The sequence below is a fragment of the Taudactylus pleione genome, unplaced genomic scaffold (genome assembly GCF_031769625.1).
Source record: "Taudactylus pleione unplaced genomic scaffold, aTauple2 ptg000113l, whole genome shotgun sequence".
Taxonomy (NCBI): Eukaryota; Metazoa; Chordata; class Amphibia; order Anura; family Myobatrachidae; genus Taudactylus; species Taudactylus pleione.
The window spans coordinates 11,835,448-11,855,114 of record NW_028284515.1 but is presented as its reverse complement, the minus strand read 5'-3'; the positions used below and the strand labels follow the sequence as shown (position 1 = coordinate 11,855,114).

Sequence of the window (19,667 nt, the reverse complement as noted above, 5' to 3'; positions counted from 1 at the left end):
ATGATTTTCCCAGTCTTTCCGCACCCACTTCAGAATGATCTACAGCTTGACAACTCCCTACACTGGATGTTAGACACGTAACTATGCCTTTGAGATAACGTACTTGCCATTATATACCATTTACCATTTGGTATTGGGGTATTGTGTTTCTAAGTTCCGATTATATGCTTTCTTCATCATCCTACGATGACCTACTAACACTGTTTTATATATGCCATTGTTTATTACTAAATACTTGTTAACTCTATACATATGTCTTTTTTATAATACACTTTAAGTAGTGTGAAATACGATATATAGGCCTATCCTTAGGTCACACTTTATATAATTCAACGACAACCTAATTATACCATTGTTTATGACATTACAATTGTTGACACTATCTAAATATTTACCTATATACTACACTCTTTAGTTAACGCCATTTCGTGCTTTATTAATGTTTTTCATGTGTATTTATGTATTCAAGTGTACAGAGTCATGTTAGTTACATTTCATTTTAATATGTCTTATCACTAAGCCATCATTTTTATTTCTTTATTTATTCTATTTTTATTTATTCTATATTCTTTAAGGCGAGTCTTATTCAGTCACACTTGATGTTCTATTTTATTTGTCCCTTTCAGCGGCTCCCACACTATACCTAATTAAGTTTTCCAAGCTTTCCTATCCCTTCTCACCACTTGGTCACCATTCACAACAACACCCCTTAATGCTTTTTCTTCACTATTTCCTACTGAGCTTGTGCCACGCTCCCCTCTGAAAGGTGTGAGTGTCTCCACGACACCTTTCATTTCCGTGATAGACCCAACCTTTTCTTAGGAACGGGTCCTCTACATCCCCTTATTCTCTTTTCTTTTTCATATGTTTTTATTACATCTCCTTTTTGCTCCCATCTTTTTCTATCCCCCAGTCGGTGTGTGTGTCCATATCTCTTTTCTGCTCAAACCTCTTTTAGCCACCATGAAATTAAAGATCCTTACTCTTAATGTCAATGGCCTCAACTCCCCTACTAAACGTACCATGGCTATCCAATATTTCTCATGGCGCAAGCCTGACATTGTCATGTTGCAAGAGACCCACCTGAAAGCCCCCCATCCTTCCCTAACATGTAAACAATATCCCCATGTTTATTATTCCTCCATGTCAGCCAAACACAGAGGCACTACTATTATGTTACACCGTGACCTTCCTATTGTTATCCAGGATTCCAACACTGATCCACACGGTCGTTTCATCATACTTACCGGCACTTATAATCAAACTCCCATTATACTTGCCTCCATTTATGTCCCTAATGTGCAGCAAGATTCCCTATACTCCTCTCTCTTTAGCCAAATAGCTCGTCTTCTAAAGTGTCTTACAATTATAGGAGGTGACTTTAACGCCACTCTCAATCCCTCCCTGGATAGATCCCGCAGAGGTGCCTCCCTCCCAGCCCATGCTAAACTTTCAAAAAATCTCCTTTCACAGCTTTCTCTCCATGATCTCTATGACACATGGCGGGTCTTATACCCCTCAGCAAGAGGCTATACTCACTATTCCCCTCCCCATGATTTATACACACGCATTGATTATTTCTTTGTAGACCATGCATCCACTCAGACACTCCTCGGGGCTCAAACACTCCCCATTTCTTGGTCCGACCACTCGGCAGTGGAAATAGAAGTAACCATCCCACAATCACCCAGTCCCACCCGTCATTGGTGTTGCAATGATTCGTTATTGTTAAAAACAATCCAACTTAAATGACCTCAAAAAAGCCCTGACCGACTATTATACCATCAATGCTACTCCTGACATAACTCCCTCTACCTTCTGGGAGGCCCATAAAGCTACTATCCATGGACACCTTATTAGTATGTCAGCTGACCAACGTAAAACTGAAATTGCACGTATCTTGGAACTTGAACATGCCCTCACTTCCCTGACTCAACTCCATCAATGTAACCCCAAGAAACGTACATATTTGAAAATTCTTGCTACCAAAGGACAACTTTCACAAATTATATATAAAAAAGCTGCAAACACACTTCTTTGGGTCCCACAGCGGTTTTATGAGAAATCCAATAAAGCAGACTCACTTTTAGTGCACAGGCTCCATGCCAAACGCACCCGTAATCGTATACATGCCTTGAAATGTCAAGATGGTTCCATTACCTAATAACCCCCATCGGGAGACGCTATTCACCAGTACCTAAGCTCTTGCTCTCTTCCTAAATTGTCTATGGCTCAACTTACCGCACTTAATTCCCCCATTACAGTAGAAGAAATAACTGAGGCCATTAAGCAGCTCCGTCGCAATGCTGCACCAGGCCCAGACAGTTTTACTAGTCTCTATTACAAAAAGCTATATGAGCATCTACTCTCTATGCTTCAATCATTATTTAACTCACTCTTAGAGGGTATTTCGCTTGGAGAAGCCACCACCAGAGCTAACATTATTGTGATACCTAAACCGGATCGTGTCCCTCTGGAAATGGGTCATTATAGACAGATTTCCCTTCTAAACGTTGACATAAAACTGTTTGCCAAACTGCTAGCTATCCATTTGGCTCCACTCTTACCCTTCCTGGTTCACCCGGACCAAGTGGGGTTTATCCCCAATAGACAAGCTGCAGACAATACTCGTCGTCTCATTGATCTTATTCACCTCAACAGAAATGCTCTTTATCGGCACTGGTGGTGGCTCTCGATGCCGAAAAAGCCTTTGATAGAGTAGCCTGGCCTTTTATACATCAAACCCTTCTCTGTATGGGCTTCGACGGATCTTTTTTTAATGGCATCTCCTCATTATACCTTAATCCCTCTGCTTCGGTACTGATGAATGGCTTATCCTCTGAAGCTTTCACCATAGGCAATGGCTCATGTCAAGGATGTCCACTTTCTCCCCTCTTATTTGCTCTAGTGATGGAACCACTAGCTGCCAGAATCAGATTAAACAACAACATCTCAGGTGTCACTATTGGCAGATTGGATCACAAGACGATGTGATCCTGACTTTAACTCACCCTCAACACTCACTTCCATGCTTATTTGAAGAAATAGATTCCTATAGCCGATACTCTAACTACAAAATAAATGCCGACAAATCTGAAATATTGGACCTTAATGTTCCCTTAGCAGACCTCACATTTCTTCAGCAACATTACATATTCTGATGGCAGCCTCACAAACTTAAATACTTCCGGGTTTATCTCACTAGATCATATTCAGAATTCTATGCAGCCAACTTCCCTCGGTTGTTTCCCTCTATCAGAGCTGATCTCTCTGTTTGGAATAAACAATTCATATCCTGGTTCGGTCACATGGCAGCAGTTAAGATGAACATTTTACCCCGTCTTCTTTATCTTTGGCAGACACTCCCAATATCTATCCCTGTGAAGACACAGACACCTACAAAGAAACCTCTTAGATTTTATCTGGGCGGGAAAAAAAACACGGGTCAAGTTGCGCCTCCTTCAGAAACATCACACATCCAGGCGGTGTTGGGGTTCCTGACCTCATTAAATATTTTCAGGCAATGCACCTTGCCCCGTGTATACAGTGGCATGCCCCTCCCGCACAAAGGGTTTGGACTACTATAAAGGCTGATATTTTATCTGTCTACTCCCCATCCAGCCTTCTATGGTGCTCCCCTAAAAATCGCTCCACCTCCGTTACTTTGTTGCCGAGTGTCCATTTCACTATATGTATATGGGACTTTTGCACTAAATTTTATAGTCTTCGCTCTCTCCATCCCTTACTAACCCCCTTCTGGAACAACCCTGTGTTTCCCCCTGGTATCAATCACCGTTTATTCCATTCCTGGACCTGTCAAAATATTCTCTTTTCTCTCGATATTGCTCCATTGCGTACCTTTCCTGATTTTGCTAGCATACAGACTCGGTTCGCCATCCCACATAAAGTTTTTCATCAATACCTTCAAATTCACCATTTCTATCATTCCCTCTCGACAAACTCTCCACCCATCACTTGTCTTCCCATAGAATCTTTATGTAGGCACTCTAGAGCCTCTAGGGGTCTTATTTCAACCATTTATAAGTTGCTACTATCACACAACCAACCTCCAAAGGAGGCCCACGAGCTCTCCTGGAAACATGACACAGGCGAGACTTTGACCCCTGAGGAGTGGTCCGAACTTAGGTTGGAGATTGCCAAGAGCTCCATCTCTGTAAGAATAAAAGAAAAAACTTACAAACTCTACTTTCGTTGGTACATCGTTCCTACCCGTCTACACGCAATTTATCCTTCCACTTCAGATTTATGTTGGCGCTTGTGTGGCCAACGAGGAACCTTGCTGCACATTTGGTGGTCTTGCCCTCACATTCAACCCTTCTGGAGAAAACTCCATGACTTAATTAAGTATATTACTGGAATTTCAATGCCTAACTCTCCGCTTCATTCTTTGTTATCCCGGCCCATACCCCAGGCTCCACACCCACTTCAAAAGCTAATAAAACATTTTCTGAATGCAGCTAAATGCCACATAGCCTCCAAATGGAAATCACCCACTCCTCCCTCCCTCTCAGCTGCTATTAACGTGATCTGATCCGTGTACAGAATGGAAAGGATCACCTCTGTATTACACGACACCCCAAGCCACCTAATCAAGGTCTGGACTCCATGGACCATTCATTTTGAGGCCGAACCCCCGTTAAACACGATTTAGCTTTTTGATTGTTTGCTCTTTGATATTTGGATTGTGGTGACTCACATCGACTGGCCCCCTCTACCCTCCTTCCCCCCTCTCACCACTCTATATCTTCACCCCTGCTCTCTTCCTATTCCACACTAATCACCTTTCACCTTTACATAGTTTTTGTTTTTAGGTCAGCAATAAGATTACTGCAATATTGTAGAGAATTTCCTCAGTCACTCTAGCCATTCACTTATTCACATTTTCTATTTGTGTATTATTCTCTACTTTGGATTATTTCTCAGTTTTATTGTGCAGCTGATTGTGCCCTACTGGCCTCTATCCCCCTTATGTTGTATTTTATACGTAATTTTGTATAATGTGTTAAAAAATATATATATATTTCAACAAACAAATTATTAAAAAAAAAAAAGTGCAAATATCGCACCAAAGAAAACGAAGTGTGCGAAAACTTCATCGACTTAAAGTTTTTGCTTCATCGCGTCTAACTGAATTCCCCCCTTAGTCTGGCTGTAATGTTTCATGCTTGTGTTATATTCATAGGCATTTGCAACGGCCGGAAGGCCCCCGAAAATCTTGTCGTGCTCCCGGCCACCCAGAGAGGTGGACAAGTCTACAGGGGGCCAATGATGCAATTCACATGCTCCCTGCTTTACAATACCAGTAATAGCGCAATCACGCCTCCAGACCCTCTCACCTTTGTCGTGTATGCCTTCTGCAGTGCCAAGCCAAAAGGTCATTAGTTATGTGTTATTGGGCCTGATGCTGAGTATGCACAATTAGAATCAAAAAGTTTCACAAATCACAAGATGCAGCAGATCTGCACCATCACCACATGCGCCAGATTTACATCACATGTGCACCAGAGACACTTACACCCAGTGCTTCTCAAATCCAGTCCTTGGCACTACAAGGATGACACATACTTCATTAAAGCCAAAAATGAAGTAATAGAGAAACTCACTGAGTACAAAAGTCTAGTGGAGACTCAAACAGGCCTAAAATGAAAAGTTCTGAGCTCTGACAAATGGAGGAGCGTAAGAGAAAAAAATATCTAGCTGTCATTTTCTAAAGGAAGGGCATTCAACATCAGCTAACAATTGCCTACACACCTCAGCATAATGGCATCAGCGAGCAGGCAAACCGCACAATTGCTACAATAGCACGGACTATGCTAAGTGATAAAAGATTTTACAGAGGCTGTACTAACTGCAGTATACCTGAAATATTGTGCCCATTGTAGCTATAAAAGGTAAAACACCTCTGGAGGTGCGGTCCAGATAAAAGGCCAAGTGTCAGTGATCTCGGTGTCTTGGGTATAAAGCGTGTCTTGGGTATAAGGCGTATACCCACATCACTAACCAAAAGAGAAGCAAGCTGGATCCAAAATCCATCTCCTGTATCATGCCTGGATACTGTCCAAAGAGCAAGGTATACATTGGGCCTGATACACAGGTGGACACAAGTGCTGTCAGTGCTGCGTCTTCGGTATTAGCGGATCTGAGAAGGTATGCAAATGCTGGAGGTGTCGTCTTTAGTAATGACACTCCCACCTGGTACCCGCTGTGTTCTCTGCCACCCCCAGTGGTGGAGGACACCACTCTGCCCTTCAGGCTCCTGGAAATCTGCGTTCTGGTGGGGGCCCCAGGAGATAGACAAGGTGGGTGCAGGTGTGATAGTAATAATTATAACACTATCCTCTGTCCCTTCTAATAATTCTCCTTTATTCTGGGGCCTACTGTCTGTTTTACCTCTCTCCATGGTGTCTCATAATCCTTCACATTGCCCCTCTCCTATCTTCATAGGCTGAGGGAGAAGGATAGTGAGATCCCTCTCCTGCGAAAATGCCTCCATAGGCATAAAGCAGTTTATGCCATCTGAGGATGATGGAAACCAGTGGGGCCAAACTCTGTAAAGCTTCTCTTTTTGGAGTTTGGTACTTCGGGGGTCAGATCGTAGTTTCTGAATAATTTTATGAAAAAACACCTTGATAAATAAGCCCGATAGTGCTTTAACTTTATCTGTGTATAATATGGTTTATTCCTCAAAGCAACGCCAAGCTCTATATTCGCTTACTCCAAAAAATTAGGCTTGCGCTGTCCCTGACGCTGCATTGGATCACCATCGATAACATCACACAGACCATCAGACATCTGAGTAACCCTAAAGTTACTCGGAATGTCCACTGCTACTAAGCTGGTGTTTTTGTAGACCTCATAAAATTGATCACTACCTCCTTAGTTGTCTGACCATTTAAAAGCAAACAGTTATCTCCAGTTGTCTACTGTAGGAAACCTGAAAAGAGGCTTAAAACACACCCCTGAGGGACTCCTGTATTTAATATAAGTTCAGATGAGAGTGAATCACCCATCTTGACCGACTGCAGATGGCCAAAAAAATCTAACATCTAATAATTACACACGGGCACATCATAATCAATGCTGAAAGTTTGCCAATTAGCACAACAGGTACAACGGTGTTGAAAGCAGGGTTATAATCCACAGACAATAGCCTATTCTCTAAATGACAGAACTGTGTGGAGAACTACAAGAACAGCATCCTCAGTGGATCTATTTGACCTATACGCAAACTGATTGTAGTCAAAGCCCATTGGGATGCAATCCTTAAGGTGTCCCAGAACTACTTTTTCAAAACACATAACTAATGAAGCGAGATTGGTCTACATCTGCCATAGGTTATTGAAACAGGTGCTGCTCATGTAATTATCTTTGTATCTTTGTGCCAATGGCTTTGGAAGCTGCTTTGGTGTACTGAAAGTCTACTAAATGCAGGAAAATAGCGCAGTAGGTACTCTGGGCCTGATTCAGACCTGCTCGCAAGCGGGTCGATGGCGGGGCACTGCTCCGGGGCTCGCTACAAATGGTGCGGCTGTCGATGTTGATCGACAGCTCACCCCGTTTTGTAGGCGGGGTGGCTGGCCAAACGGAGGCGTTCCCAAAGGAACGCCTGTCGTTTGAGGGTGGCCCTACTGACATCACTAGTGATGTCAGTAGTGAGCTTCCTGCTCTATTAGCAAGGGTCTCGTCGCAAGCCCGATGGTCATGACCATCGCGACCATCACCTGGCCGCTCGCAAAAGCTGTGGGTGGTCACCCACAGCTATGCGAGCAGCTAGGAGGCCGTTTTTTTTTTTTTAAAAAGCGGCCGCCCTGATTCAGAGCGAGCGCTCGCATTTGCCAGTGGCTCTGAATCAGGCCCTCTGTGCGGAAATCAATTTGGCAATTTGCCGAAAATTGGCCGAACATTTTTCACAAGCTTGAGAAATAGGCAACCCCATCTACAAAGCAGCGATGGACAGACATACACCAGTGGAACGCCATTGCTCAACTACTCAGTCCATCACCATTCTGTAAAGAAAACACCTTTTTGATCCAAAACGGTCTGAAATATTTCACTCATCTCTAGTGAAAATCCCAAACTTATATAATAGAACCTTTCTGTGGAGAACCAGATGCACAAGGTATTATAAATGTTCTCCTGTCCTTCAGTGAGTGGGGTATTAAAGGGATTGTCCACCTTTGGTCCACGACCCTATGTAAGAACTGCCTTCTCTATATAGGAAATGTTATGTTTACTACTATATTTTATTTCTAAAATTCACTTTGCGCTGTACATTGTGGGGATCATGACGCTGATAAACAGTGGGGGAGATGTATCAAACCTTCATGAGAGTTAAAGTGGAGAAGCTACCCACAGCAACCAATCAGCTTCCAGTTATCATTTGTCTAGCACAGTCTATGACATGACAGAAGCAGATTGGTTGCTATGGGCAAGTTCTCCACGTTCTCTCTCTCCCAGAGACTTGAAACAAAACAATAAAGATGACCCTGCCCAAACGAGCTAACAATTGAATCGGTTGGGAAACGCTGGATACTGTACATAGGGTAGCGAAATAACAAATTGTAGCTATTGGTGTTCAGGGATACAGAGACTGTGCTAATTTTTGGTTTCAAGCAGTTGGTGGGTACAGGTACTGTGCGCGTACCTGACTCGGGGCCCTGATTCAGAGTCATAAGCTAATGCCGCTGCGAAAATATCAAAAATGTGCTGCGAGAATATGCAAAAATGTCACAGCCATTAGAAATTGTACTGAGAAGCCCACTTATGGCTTTGCAAATCCAAGCATCTGCGTAAAGTGTTGCAGCATCTGCATACAGAGACACGGCATCAGTCGCAGATCATTTGATTGTTGCAGTCCTGGGTGAGCCTACAGTTCCGCAGAATGGCCGTGGTAATTGAGACGCCGGAGCCATATTCCTTGCATATGGGATCTCAGTCACAGGGTGTGACATTTCCTCCGGTTGTGACACGCCTACGTTACTTGCTGACACTCCCCATTACCTCCCCCAAACACTCGCTGACTGTCAATCACACTGCAAGTGAATACGATAATGTACCTTGACGCATGCGCCGTGTAATTCAGATGCACATGCAGATTGGCGATTATCGCTCAACTGCGAAAACATCGGCAAAGGGTACAACTCTGTATCAAGCCCTCGGTGCAGGATCATTTGATAACCAAAGATAGAGCACCACATTCTGGCACATAGTAAAAACACCTACTGGGCTTCAGGAATTTCGTGATGACAGGTACAGTTTACTTTCCAGCTCCGGTTATCTATCGATTGGATCCTGCATATGTCAAGGCAGCCACTGCACAAGGGGACCCGGGGTGGTATGCATTACTCATCGCACTCGCGATATGATGCATTCCGCTGGTCATCGCATGCATGCCAGCGTTGGTAACGCCGATATGCATGACGATCCCCACAAAGGACCGCTCTGTTGGTATGAGCAGCCCGTTGCGGTGGAGGGACTTCCGGGTCTATGACCCAGAAGCTTCTTCTGCATCTTTCTGCGCATGCACAGTAGGAGGCGCACGCCATGGTGGGTGCTGGAAGGGATACCTCTATCATCACTCTGCAGAGAGAAGATGGCGTTACCCACCGTAGCCAAGTCCCGGAGTGCATCGCATTCCAGGGCTTGGCGCATATGAGAAGTGCGGTCATTTTTGGGTTTTACCGCATTTCTTGGCTTGCTGCATCCTACCCCCAATCTGTCTAGTCCTATTTAATAGACCTAAAGGCTGTTGGTTCTCTGCAAGTAGTGGATGGGGGTTGCCCTAGAGTGGATAGCTCCATTAAAAGACCACAATAATTTTGAATCTTAGAACAGTACAAAAAATAATTTGCAGAATTGTACAGAAAGAAATGAGCAGTTCTAGCTGTGGTCTCATTATTACACATAACCTGGAGGAATATCTTACACTTAACACCAAAGTGCTCTTTTCCTGCTTTGACTGTACAGTTTTAAATGTTTGTCATAAAAGTAGCAGATGGCACGAGGCAGATGAATGCACCTCTTTTATATTCCTCTCTTAGTGAACAGATGTCTTAATTACAAGGTACATGGAAATGTGTAACCAAGTGTGTTACAAAGCAAAGGTATGTATCAATTTAAAAAAAATAAATAAATAACCTTTATCCATATGGGAATTTTAGTAACGAAAATATTAATGTCCTTTAGACTTTCTCTGGGTTAAAGGCGTTTATGTTTGTAGGCACCAAGGGAGTCTGCATATGTTGTTATCCAAATTATATTCTGTGATATGCAAACTATGGCAGATGTACAGTAGTGGCAGGGGGCCCTTGTATAAGATTTGTTCTTGACAATAAACTATATAATGGATTTAAAAAAAAAATATATAGGGAGGGTCAGCTCTAGAGAGAGCCTAATACCTAATGGAATCGAGACAAGAGGAGTGGGTATGGATCAGGGCAGAGTTGGACTGGCCCACGGGGGAACAGGGGAAATCCCCGGTGGGCCCCACTGCCTGAGGACCCACCCTCTCTTTTAGGGGTCTGTTCCAGACTGTGCATATGTAACATTATAATGCTCAGGATTATGGTGTATTCACTACAATGCATTGGAGTTATCAATCTGGCACATTATCATACATGCACTATCATTATTTACTATATATATTTATAAAGGGACCCAGATCATGCACCCTCTACTGGTTGGCCAAGCCTCTGTGGAGGCTGGCCACACTCCCTTTGGAGGATGACCACACCCCTTAAGCATGGGCCCCTACCACTGCATTCCCCCGGTGTGCCCTCCTTGCCCCAGTCCGACACTGGATCAGGGTAGAGACTGGGACAGTAGTGGGAGCGTATCAGTGTGAATAGTATAGGTTAAAATAAGTAGACTCTAGTAAAGAGGTGAAATTCCAGATAGTGTGTAAAGATTTGAATACTGGTGAGAGTCTGAAATGGTGTAGTCAGGAATACTATATGTAGGTAGCAACATGGGAGAGGGAGGGAGTACGATAGTGGGAGAGGTTGCTAATTGAAGTAGGGAAATTCAGGCCATAGGCCAGTGGTTCTCAAACTCGGTCCTCAGGACCCCACACAGGTCACATTTTCCAGGTCACCCAGCAGATGCACAGGTGTAGTCATTACTCTCTGACACATTTTAAAAGATCCACAGATGTAGATAATTATTTCACTTGTGATTCTGGAAAACAAGCACTGTTTGGGGTCCTGAGGACCGAGGGTCTGATTCAGACCCGGTCGCAAGCGCTGAGCGCTCGCAACCGGGTCGATGGTGGCCCACAGCGCATGCGCACAACAGAGCCGGCTCCGTCATGCGCATGCGCGAGTTGACTAGCGACAGGCAATCCGTCGCTGCTGGTCTCGCACCAAAGGGGGCGAGCTGTCGATGTTGAGTGACAGCTCACCCCCTTTGGTGGGTGGGCCGGGGGGGTGGCTGCCCAAACGGAGGCGTTCCCATGAGAACGCCTGCCATTTGGGGGAGGCCCCACTGACATCGCGAGTGATGTCAGTGGAGAGATTCCGGCTCTGTTAGACCTGAAATCTCTCTGGGGCTTGCGGCCACGAGACCCTACCACAAGGGTCTCGGCGCAAGCCCGTTGGTCTTGACCATCGCGGCCATCAACCTGGCCGCTCGCTATAGATGTGGGTGGTCACCCACAGCTATGCGAGCAGTGGTCACCCACAGCTATGCGAGCGGCCAGGAGGCCGCACAAAAAAAAAAAAAAACGCCCTAATTCAGAGCGAGCGCTCTTTCAGAGCGTCCGGCTCTAAATCAGGGCCAGAGTTTTAGAACCTGTGCCATAGACAAATATACAAGGACACAAGGCAGGGTATTTCAAGATAGGTATTATTGAGGGAGCAGGATGTGGTGTAATGAGATGACATAAAAGCACAGATTTTATCCTTGGGTATAAGTGGACTGGGGAGTGCAGGAGAAGATGGGTAGGGGTGGGGGTGTGGGCCTGGTACGAGGAGATACCTCATCAAATGGTGTTGATTTTTGTCTTTGAAAAAGGTGGCAAAGACATGAGCTGTGAGGGAGAAAGGGTCAGGTAGTGCAGTTGGACAGATAAGTGACTTGAAGGTGGCAAAGTGGTGCCAGGTATAGAAGACTGGGTAGATATTAAGGCAGTGAAGTACTGTAGGTCTGCTTGACAAGAAAATAGACAACGTTGTGATATGATATATTTATATTAAAGAAAATCACCTTTGCAGCAATATTTTCTCCAGTGGTGGTTAATATTTTTAGGTAGCAGGTCTGTGGTGTGCCATTGTTGAGGTTTGGATCACCGAGGATTGCATATGGTGAGTGAGGCATTTTGTTTAGGACTGAACAGAATGTAGTGTTGTAGAAAGAGGCAGACACATTAGGACAGGATAGTTATAACAGAGAGGAGTAATTTGAAGTTGGTTTGGGATAGGAACATTTAGGATTATGTGTGTATGTGAATTTGGGTGCAGGTGGAGCATGAGGTAATGTCCTCTGATGGAAAGGAGGCTTTTGGTCAAAGAGAGTATAAAGTTCAAGATGGTGAAACCCGGGACCTATAAATGGCAGTTTGTACATTGACGAAGCCTGCAGCACCCCAATTCAAGTTTAGAACTAAACTGGTTGCAACTGGGGTGCAGTCGCTATGGGCACAGATGTGAACGGTCTCTTGCAATCCCAGGTGTCCCCCCTCTTCCAAGGCCCCAGCTCCCCCCTGGTGCCCTGGCTTTACTCTCAAAAGAGTAGCACATGCACCAATCTGGTACCTGCCCACTGGGTGCATGCCTTGGGCTCTATTACAGGCAGAGTGGGGACGTGGCAGGTCTACTGGCCGATACCTAGATTTTGCTATTCAGCTCGGGCAATGCACTGTTTTGCCCTTGCCCTGAATATATAAAAAGGACTTTAATTATGCACAAATTATATGCTCACAAAATAATTTTTTTCACCCATCATCCCCTACAGAAAAACATTCATAACAGGTTGTCTAATTTTATGCCAACCCATTCACTACAGCTCACAGATCCAAATTTGTCATTGTGATGTCACATGATACTTGCGACCCCCTGCTCTTCTGTGCCAATTATAACTATGAATGCAACAAAGTTACAGGGGTAAATTTACTAAGCTCCGTGTTTGCCCGAGATTGCAATCACCGGCGTATTTTTCCCATTTTCGCAAACACGGAAATTTACTAAAAGACAAAACACAGGTGTGATTTGTTCTTCCCGAAGACAAATACGATGGAGTTTCATGATCAAATTTGGCCAAAAGCACAAATAGTAATGAATACACCATCGATTAAATATGGACGTACTTTCCATAGACATATACGGGAATTTACCAGAATTCGTATTTACTAAATCAGCCGAAAAATAAACTACCTCTTGGTCAGCGTATTTCTTATGTTTAACCACTTTAGATCACTGGGCCTGATTCAGAGCCGGACGCTCTGACAGAGCGCTCGCTCTGAATCATGGCGTCTTTTTTTTTTTTTTTTCGACGGTTTTGCCCGTCGCTATCCGGGTCTCACGCATGCGCACGACGGAGCCGGCTCCATGGTGCGCATGCGCTCTGGGCCACCATCGACCCAGTTGCGAGCGCTCAGCGCTTGCGACCGGGTCTGAATCAGGCTCACTGTGTGCACACAATTATGATGCCTATAAAAGGAGACAAGCCAGCTGAACACAGTATCTTCCTCTGATTACATCATGGCAGAGTTTAGCAGTTTTGCTTTGAATCAGGGTGCTGTGGGATTTCTGAGACTCTACCATCAGGCTGAAAGCACCCAGAAGCAAGAAACTGAGCAAGGTCAACAGGTTTTGCAGATTCTGCGGAGGCTGCACAGGCCTCATTTTTTAGAGGGCGTTTAATCGCATTGGCCAATGGCGAAGTAACACAGATGTTCCGTCTCAAGCGTAACAACTTACTTCATCGGTATGACCTAGTCAAACTTGACCTAGACCTTGAGACAGCATGCTCACGCTCTGTCTCAGGCTTGCATAAACTCCTGGCTGTGTTGCACTTTCAGGCTACTGGGACTTTTCAGTCTGTCACTGGTATAGTTATTGGGATCTCACAGTCCACCTTTTCCAGGTACCTGACACAGGTGATGGCTGCATTCAGCCTCTACTTGCCATCTCTATATGCTTCCATAGCCAGGAGTCACAGTGGCATGCAGTCAGAGTAGCTTTTTATCGTATTGCAGGCATGACTAATGTCCTGGGTGCAATTGACTGCACACATATTGGGCTGAGACCACCTAGGACCTGTGCACATATTTAACTCATTAGAAACCATACACACTCCACTAATGTGCAGGTGGATTGTGATGCAAACATGAAAACAATGAGTGTTGTGGTGCGTTACCCCTGGTGCATGTCAGGACTCATTTATCCTCAGCCACTCAGCCCTTCATGATAAATTTGAAGCTGAACAAATGCCAGTGGGTTGGCTTCTGGGTGAGTGATGAATTCACAAACCCTTTAATGACAGCACACATGTATGTTTATTAATGACTAATGCATGGTTTTACTCTATGTTTGTATTTAAGGTGATTTTGGGTACAACGGCTGTTTCGCCTGGCTACTGACTCCGATGTTGCTTCCAGAATGCCCTGCTGAGCACAAGTACAATGATACACATAAGGCCACTAGAGCAGTGTTTACAGATTTTTTTTGGCGACTGAAAACTAGGTTCCGCTGTCTGGACAGTTCTGGTGGCATTTTGTTGTATTCTCCATCTAAAATATCTGATATTGTGCTCAGCTGCTGTCTTTTACATAATCTGCGTTTGCAACATGATTATGTATTAGACAGTCAGCAGGCAGAGGATTTTGAGGTTTCTGGCGACAATCTAACATCAGAAAGTGGGAGGCAGGTAAGGCAGAGCTTATTGAACACCACATTAGCAGTAAGTATATGGCTTACACCAGTGGTTCTCAAACTCGGTCCTCAGAACCCCACACAGGTCACGTTTTTCAGGTCACCCAGCAGGTGCACAGGTGTATTCATTACTCACGGACACATTTTAAAATATCCACAAGTGGAGCTAATTATTTCACTTGAACATGAACGGTTTGGGGTCCTGAGGACCGAGTTTGAGAACCTTTGGCTTACACTAAACACTTAATCAATTCTTTATTAATGTTTTTTTTCTTATTTATGTTTTACCCATCTTGGAACATTTCTAGAAGCTCACAATGTTATAATTATTGCCAAGCTGTTTGTCGATTTGGAGTCAAAGAAATCTTCATTACATTACTTACAAATATTGAAAATGAAAACAACGAAATGCCAACGTTTTCTGAATTTGTTTTACTCAAAGTGTGTGTTAAGCACAAAATAGTTATTATGAACATTTTTCAAACAAAAATCAAAACTTTTGACATTGTCAATATTAAAGGAAAACAAGAAAATATAATGAGTATTGTGATTTTTTTCAAACATTCACAAATGTTGTGTCTAGATTTTTTTTTTTTCTACAGCCTTCCCCTAGTTGGATCCACGACTATTCCCATTGCGCGCCTTTCAGGCCTTCCCACAGGAGTGGATTGTGGGGGGTTTCCCCCTGAAGTGTTCGAACTGGGCTCTGGTAGTCGTGCTATAAGTTGTCTGCCTAATTGGGAAACGGTTGTATTTAAATCCCTGTAAGCAACTTTTTTGTATTCAGTTTTGAATCAATGTGTGTTGGTTACTTGTATTTGTCTCCAGTAGATGGCGATAGGCTTGGTGGAATTTTTGATCATCTTCCATTAGCCGAAGGAAAGAGCCATGGAACTGGTTCTGATTTGCCCTCCATAAGTCAAATGTGTTTGCCACACGGGTCACTTCGCTTGGCTTGTGAGGTTGCTTATGTTTCGGTTAACCCACTGACTGCTTTTGGTCTAGAGAGAGCCTAATGCCTAATGGAACCGAGACAAGAGGCTGACTTTGGTGCTGTGACCATGTGGCCCAAAACTGCTCCTCACGGTTCGCTGGCAGATCAGAAGTGTCGCTGAACTGAAGGGCTGGTGGGGTTCCCATCACTGGGAGTGTTGGTGTTTCTTGAGTGACGGGTTGCAAATGGAAGGTGTTTCCTCCGCATTTGCAGAACCCACCATGGCTACAGGCTGCTGGCCATCTTGGGGGTCCTCTTCGGAAATTAAGGATGGGAATTGAGTAAGTTTATCCCTTTAAAATACACATTTCTACATGTTCATGAACAGTACTACATTTTGAAGGTGTTGTAGGAAGCTAACAAGTGGCATTGTACTCCACAATAAATAGAATTTTTACATTATTTTGCCTTCATGGGTCATGCTCCCTAATTAGTGTTAGTTATTTTGCTGAAACTTTGGTGGAATACAGCTGGACTTCATTTTTAAATTATTTTGGCTTCTAACTAAAAAAAACACCTTTATTGTTGATGTTTTTATAACCACTACAATGCAACGTCAGCTAAGGGGATGCAGTTAAATTACCGGCACCCGGAATGCTGGCCGTCGGAATCCCGACGTCGAAATGCAGACACCTATCTTTAGCCCCACGTCAAAATCCTGACACCCTGCATCCCAAACGAGGTAAGCCAGGGAAAGTTATGTTGTAGCCGCCGGTGGCGAGGGGTTAGGGTTAGGCAACCCCTGCCCTGGGAGAGTTAGGTTTAGGCACCCCTGGGGGGTCTTAGGGATAGGCACCACTGGGGAAAGGTTAGGGTTAAGCACCCCTAAATGAGGGTTAGTGTAGGGTTAGACTACTCACTAGACGCTGTCGGAATGCCCTCCCTTTGGGCTTCTGGCGTTGGTACGAGAACCGGTGGCTATTCAGCAGTCGGTATTTCATACCGATTCCCAGCTAAGTACTAGTGTGTTTTGCATAAGTATGTCTGTGTACAGGCTTTAAAATGCCATAAGCATATATTTATTGTTTTGTTTACTGATAGACTTAGTGCAAAACAAATTAGTACAGTCTACACTTTGCTGATAAAGTGTGAGAGTTGCAATGATAATAACATGTGTTTATTATGTGCCAACATCCTCCCAAAAATTAACATTTGTCACTAATTACCTGCTCTCTTGCTATCATCCGCATGCTGTTGTGTGCGTGTAGGCCTATGGGCAGACTTCTTTTGTGCTGTAAGGAAAACAATTGGTTTAAATCAGTGGTTCCAAAACTGTCAGCCGTGGCACCCTGGGGTGCCTCAGGACACTTGCAGGGGTGCCTCAGGTTGGTGGTCCAGCACCAAGTCACATTATTTATGGTCAATGTAATGTAAATATGAAGACAAACAGCAGCACAAACCTGTCCCCCACCACATAACTAAACCTGAGGATGACAGGGGAGCACAATTTACTTCACTTTACTACTTCACTACATTGTTTTCTGAATTCCTCAATCATAAACTTTTGGCTTAGGGGTGCCGTGAAAACAATATAAAACCAAACTTCTTACTTCTGTATGTAACAGGACACTTCCATACATTTCTACAGACAGAATCAGTATTTATGACCGCCGGCAGTTCAAATCGTTACGCCAGAAGACCGGCAGCAATGAAGATCACGACAGGGGATTTAGGTAAGTAAAACTAACCCTGTCCTCCCCCTAACCCTCCCTTAGGGGTGCCTACCCTAACCTCCCCCCTAGTGCCTAGCCCTAACCCTCCCCCTTAGTGCCTAAACCTGACCCCCACCTGTCTCTGCAGCTTAAACCTAAGTCTCCCGGGGGGTGCCTAACCCTAAATCTCCCTTGGTAGCCCCTAACCTAACCCTCCATGCAGATGTCCGCGTGCACAGTCCGGCTTACCTTCGTTTGGTATGCCGGGTGTCAGGATCCCGGCGTAGGGATAATGATAGGCGTCGGAATATCGATGACTATCATTACCCCTGCCAGGATTAGACAGTTGGGAAGTCGGTGGACGGCATTTCGACCGTCGGCTTCCTGACTGCATCCCCTACAGACTAGGGATGTGCAGGCTCGGATAGGTTCGAGTTTGCACGTGGAGTTCGGATTTTTCCCTCCAAAAAAACGGAACTCAGAACGAGGCAAAACGTCATCTTACATGGACGAACATCATCATTCCTGGTCTTTTGTCCAGGAATGATGATGTTCGTCCATGTAAGATGACGTTTTGCCTCGTTCTGAGTTCCGTTTTTTTGGAGGGAAAAATCCGAACTCCACGTGCAAACTCGAACCTATCCGAGCCTGCACATCCCTACTACAGACACACATGCGGGCAGGGGGGGGAGTTCTGTTTACTCAGAAACCCCCCTGCATGCGCGTTGAGTGCTCAGGCGGGTTGCGGCGGTCACATGCTATGTGACATCCGTGACCATAGCGCACTCCAGCAGCAGCAGCTCATGGAGGTGGAGTAGCAACCAGCGGTGCTCCTCCTCCATGCAGTTCCTCAGCATGGAGGAGGAGCACCGCTGGTTGCCACTCCACCTCCATGAGCTGCTGCTGCCGGAGTGCTCTATGGTCACGGATGTCCTCAGCAGTACCCGGAACGGCCAGGTGACAATGGAGCCGGGTGCCCCCTTCTGGGCTAGCAAATTACTCCATTGTCTCCGGGAGTTCGGCCACTGGTGCCAGGGGTTTCATGCTCGTTGTCAGGAGTTTCATGGCAGAAGGTGCAGTTTTCTGCATCTTCCCAGGCGGCGCCAGAGTTCCCAGCACTTCCGGGTACAGCTATACTCGCTGTGCTTCTCTGATGCTAGAGGACAAGTAGGACCTCTAGCATCTGTCTCCTCCTATTCGGTGAACATTTTTGGAGGAACATTTTCAGCAGATTCCATGCGGATGGCTAGAACTCATGGAATCTGCATTAACACTGGCTCCCCCAAGCCACCGCAGGGTCTGCGGGGGCTAATATTATGCCATTGTGTCTACAACATGCACGTTTAGTAAACAGTGTTAACTAATATAACAAAAAAAATAAGATCCTCCTAGGAAGTGACTGCATCTACATTTATGTTCTGTTTGCTGAATAGAATGGAAAGCTGAGCATTACCTTTCATATTATTCCTTCTGTTTGTTGCCTCATCTGATGTGTGTACTTATACTGGTAACTGCAGAGCCATTTATACATATTGGAGAATGATTCCTAACGAACACAGAAGCTTCTCTTGCACCTGATCCTGGAGTTACAATAAGAACAAAACACAATTAAAGAAGCACAACAGCTGTGTAACATTACACAGCAAAGCACTTTGCTTTTATTCCATAGATAGTTTATAAAATATTGTTTCAATATTAGCATGTTGCAACAGAACTTGGAGAACCAAGAAAGCTAATGTTCACCCGTATCCATAAAACCCCATCTGGAGTACTGCAGCATACATTTTTGATGTTCCTGGAAAACGTATGCATGGATTCAGACCTCCCAGTATTACTTTCTTCCACCTGGCACAGATTTCCCAAATTTCCATTTATTATTTCCCTGACTTCCACTGAATTTATTACTTCATATATATCTTTTTAAATATCAATTAATGAATTCAAGAAAGTTAATTACAATAATAAATTAATTGGAAGGTTCTAAAGCAAGATATTTTTTAGAAGACACAAAGGATTTGGTTGGAGGATCTGTGTATTATCCTAGGCAGAGTTTTAGCTTAGAGCAGAGGTTCTCAAACTCGGTCTTCAGGACCCCACACAGGTCACATTTTATCAGGTCACCCAGCAGGTACA

General features: G+C 44.5%; 1 long non-coding RNA gene across 1 annotated transcript in view; it reads right to left on the bottom strand.

Moving 5' to 3' along the window:
* Positions 1-19,046, bottom strand: part of LOC148525103 (uncharacterized) — a 44,074-nt gene extending 25,028 nt beyond the window's left edge. The window contains exons 1-2 of the long non-coding RNA XR_015878315.1: positions 18,988-19,046; positions 17,049-17,114 (exon numbers count right to left, since the gene is read on the bottom strand). This is a non-coding gene — a long non-coding RNA (uncharacterized LOC148525103). The remainder of the gene's footprint in view (positions 1-17,048; positions 17,115-18,987) is intronic.
* Positions 19,047-19,667: the final 621 nt, after the last annotated feature.